This window comes from Callorhinus ursinus, unplaced genomic scaffold, assembly GCF_003265705.2.
Source record: "Callorhinus ursinus isolate GAN/ISIS: 27379988/994484 unplaced genomic scaffold, GSC_fseal_2.0 scaffold116, whole genome shotgun sequence".
NCBI lineage: Eukaryota > Metazoa > Chordata > Mammalia > Carnivora > Otariidae > Callorhinus > Callorhinus ursinus.
This window is the reverse complement of record NW_027397178.1, coordinates 1074590-1079507: the sequence shown is the minus strand read 5'-3', so window position 1 is coordinate 1079507 and position 4918 is coordinate 1074590.

Here is a 4918-nt window from a genome sequence, read left to right as displayed (position 1 = left end):
CCATAATAGTCCTGAAGCAGCCACCAAGAATACAATGAAAAGTTTATAATACTGGAGAGCCACCAAGAATACAATGAAAAGTTTATAATACTGGAGAGTCTACCAGTGTATTTCATGTGGAGCAGTTCCTCTAATCAAGAAAGGAACTTGACTGTTACTAATCTACAAAAAGGACCCAAAAAGCATTGGATTACATGGCTATATCACATTTCTTTCTTTTTGAGAGTTTATTTATCTATTTAAAGAGAGAGAGAGAGAGAGAGATCGTGAGTGGGTGCAAGGGCAGAAGGAGAGAGAGAACTTTAAGCTGATTTTTGCGCTGAGTGTGGAGCCAGTCAGCAGGGTTCCATCCCAATACTCTGAGACCATGACCAGAGCTGAAATCAAGAGGTGAAATCAAGAGTTGCCCCCCCAACAGACTGAGCCACCCATGCTCTCCTCTATCACTTGTCCTATCACTCTTGGAGCAGTGGTCTCGTTTAAAATGGTAATAGGCAATTCAAAGTTACTTCAAACAAGAGTGGAGAGGCCATGAAGTTCTGACTAATATTTTTGAGTAAATATATTTGTCAATTGGATATGGAAGAGAGACAAGGGGATACTCCACAGGATATGTTTCCTAAAACTGAGGGGGGGAATAAGGAAATGGTGGGACTACAATTCCCCAGCTTTATATCTTTATGTCTTCTGTTTTGATAGGCCCAGTTATGCTTACAATAGTGCCAGGCCTAAGATTAGTATACAGTAAATGGTAGTATGTGTTTGTAATTGATCCTTTTTGATATTCTTCAGGAAAGTTTTCATATTAGAGCACCCCAGACCTGATAGTGGTTTTACATTTCCTTGATAAAACATATCAATTTCGGCAAGTATGCAATGCCAGGAAAGGTTTTCTCTGTTGTGACTCAGGGAAAATAACATGGCATCTTTAATAATTCCCATTGGTATTTAATCATCAGTTGGGTATTGTTAGGTCTCAAAATATGTCACTTCTTTATCACCACACTCTCAATATATATGACTCTTTTTAAGTAAAATATTCATATTTGTCATCGTTTTAGGGAAATACCATTATTTTTGGAAAGAGAAGTTCTCCAGGTTTCAATGTGTCTGACTCAAGTAATGTTCTGAAACACTGTAGAACTGGTAAGTCATAGGGGAAGCTTTAACATACATTAAAACAATATAGAACCATTTCTAGATATTGGCTTTTAATCCCATTGTTCAGAGGTAGAATCAAATGTTGAAAGTCCTTTGGGAGCTAAACACTATGACAACATTAGAGAGTTCTAGAAGGCATTATCATTCTAGTTGTCATAGAGACACACAGCATATTCTCATTATAAGTGTGACAACATGGGGCAAATTAAATAATTGAGTACACTTAGATACACTTCAAGTGATTTTATTGTCCATCTGCTAGAGAGTTTCCATGATATCAATATCATTACCAATAAATATTCAAGAGCATTTCCAATCCATGTCAAACAGTGCCTCCTCAGGAAGTAAGTGGCTGAATGAAATTTTGTGTTCATTTTCAAAGAAATGTGTTATTCCTTGTGCTTATAAAGCTACCAGATATAACATTTCAGTTTATCCTGTTCTGGTCAACAAGCAGACAAACAAAAGTCAACTAAGTTGACTAGTATCATGTGGACAAGAGCATGATATTTGGCAAATCTGACCTAAGTCATAATTGCTTTTATTTCATATTCTTTTAAGATTACAAGTACTTTTTAAAAAATACCTTTTAGAGGTGCCTGGGTGGCTCAGTCACTAAAACGTCTGCCTTCAGCTCAGATCATGATCCCAGGGTCCTGGGATGGAGCCCCATGTCAGGCTCCCTGCTCCGCGGGAAGCCTGCTTCTCCCTCTCCTACTCTCCCTGCTTGTGTTCCCTCTCTCGCTAATTCTCTCTGTCAGGTAAATAAATAAAATCTTTAAAAAAATACATTTTAATAGACTATATCACTCCTATATTCTCAAGTAGTTGGACAGACTGTTCTCTGTAAATCAGGCAACTAGTACATCAATCACAGTTTGTCTTTTCTCTTTATAATTTGATGTCTATGATCTCCTGTGAGTAAATTTCTACTTCTAATACTCTCTGCACATGAGTCTATGCATTAGAATTAAAATGTTGATATCAAAGTTTATATACCTTTCTCCTCAGCCATTTTAGAGTAGCCAGAAAGTTGTTTACAATAAAGAGAAAGCTAAGGAACTTTGTTTCTGTGGTAAGGGTGTATGCTGGGCAGATAATCAAAATGATTCCTTTGAAAACTAACTTTTTCTCTTTTCTCTGTTGTCCCCTGCCCCCCAGCCTCACTCTTAGGGAGTGTGTGGGAGAATGTGTGTCTGTGTGTCTATGGTTTGAGTTAAAAACTTATATGTGAAAATGTGCTTTAGAGGAAAATTATAGATTAGTGCAAGTTATACTATCAAAACAAAAAAATTTGAAAAATTCTTTGATTTTCAATAAACCTACATATTCCAGTTATATATCACTAGTACATTATTCTAAAAAGTTTTTCTTTTTAAATATCTGCCAGTTTTCACTCACTTCATCAGCATCTCTATTGATGGCCTTTATAACATGTATCATGGAGAATATAATAGTAATTTGTCTATTTTCAAGGAGCTTAAAATGATTTGGGGAAAGAAGAACCACAACACTAGAAATGAGAGACTTTGGGTTAGAACAGATTTGCCTAGTTCTTGTTCTGGTCTTCCTTCAGTTTCAGAATATTAATACCTAATGTACACGGTATACCTTGAGAATATGTAAATGATGGAGCACATGAAATAGACCATAAGTACAGTGGAAATTGTTATGGGTTTTGTACTAGGGAAAGTTTTATTATTTAGAAGAGAGGCCTCAAGGTGTCCTGACAGATACGGTTATATTTGTCTACCTAAAATGAAGGAAACATGTAGGGATAGAAAAAAATGTTTGGGGAATGCAGAAAACCATGAATTTGTTCTTACCAAAACAGAAGTTGTATTTTGGCACTGTTAGAAAATAGTACCGGATATTTAGAGTGGTTGAGAGGCTGATTGTGAAGGCCCAGGTGAACTTGGGGTTTGTAATTGTTGTTTTTTTGAAGAAGACAATGATGTGATGAAAACGGAATTCTTATGAGTAGAGTTAATTTCCAAAAAGTAAACTGTATTTGTGGGGGAATTACATTATACATCGTCAAGAAAATGGAATTCTGTATAGCTATAAAATGTGGATTTTCATTTGCTCATAGGAATATATTTTTAATGTATTGACAAACCCAAGGAAAATAACTATGCATATGAACTTATTCTCTCAATAAATAGTATTGAACACTATTGTCTTAATAAAAAGCATATAAATGTAAATATATATTAATACCCATACCACACACACACACACACACATACACACACAACACACACACTGTTTTTAATGTGTGTATTACTTTTCTCAAAGGCTATCTAGGAAACAAACTGTTAAGAGTTATCCTTCTGCTATATGTGTCATGTTTTCTTTTCCATTCATGTAAGCTACCTTGATCATTTTTTAAAGTAAATTAGGGAAAAATACATACTCCTAACAATTTTATTAGAATGGTTATTCTGTTTCTGTTTAAAAATGCTTCAACATCCAATTTGAAACATTTTAAAAATGTGCTTAAAGTTCCTAATTTACATGAACTTTGCTTTAATACTGACTTTACCTAGATCCTGAATATTCATTATACATTTCATTCATTCATTCATTCCTTCAGTTGATATTTGAGTAGTGATGCAGTATTCCAGATGCTAGAATATGTATAAACTGCTTCATGTATATTTGAGTCGGTCCTGTTCTCTTGAAATGCAGTTTCAAAAATGAGATTTCAAAAAGCATTAGTATGGATCTTTTAAATATTAGCCATAAAACTGAAAGGAGACATAACATTTCTACATGGAAATGAGTAACTTTACAACTTAATATGACTTAAGACTTTGCATCAATCCAAGGTTCTCAGAGTAGGTAATTGGCCAGAGGATATATTTTTATAGGGAAAAATACATCCCCAATTGGATAAATATGCCCATGGGATTGTCTCAGAGAAACAGTGTATAGCATTATGATGCTTCTTCCTCTTGTTTCTGATGACTGGGAGCATAAATTGCGGGAAATGAATGGGAATACTGGAAAAGGAGATGCAAGGCTATTCCCAGGATTCACATGAGACACTTTCCCGTGGAAGTGTTTTCTCCGCTCTGGTAAGTAATGCACAAACAGAAGGCTATACTTTATTTACTGAAGGAGATTTGTTAAAATCTAGGTAATTGAAAACCATTAGTGATGAAAATAATTTTTTAAAGCAAAAACAGTAAAACCATTGTTGTTATAAGCATGGACTGATGGGAAAGTTATGGCATAAATTTAGATGACTGTATTGAAAGAACTGTATTTCTTTATCCACATAAATCAGTTACTTCAAGCCACCTCATTTTGTCATTTTGAAGCTTGTGATAATGATATGTGCACAAGCCAACCAACAATCCTCTTTATAGCAACAAACAAGTGAGTGAATGAATGAATGAATACAAACTGAAAATGAAATAAATTCAGTTCCATTTGGCTGTGGACTTTCTGCATCCATGGTATTTCTTGCTTAAAATCCTAGAAGAGACATTTGATGTGAATGATGTTAAATGTTGACTGAATAATTTATACAGGGTTAATATATATAATAATATATGGCATACACGTAATTACATGGTTTCACTCTTACAAAGTGTGCAATGACCATCATTGATACTAGCATGAGCTCTGAGGGTTTCATGCAAGAATGGAATAGGGAGGAGAAGGGGTACATTTCTAAGGGCCTAAAAGCTTACAAATAAGACTTTATTTAAAGTTTTAATTAATAGGTCTTTACCAGAACCTCTTTCAA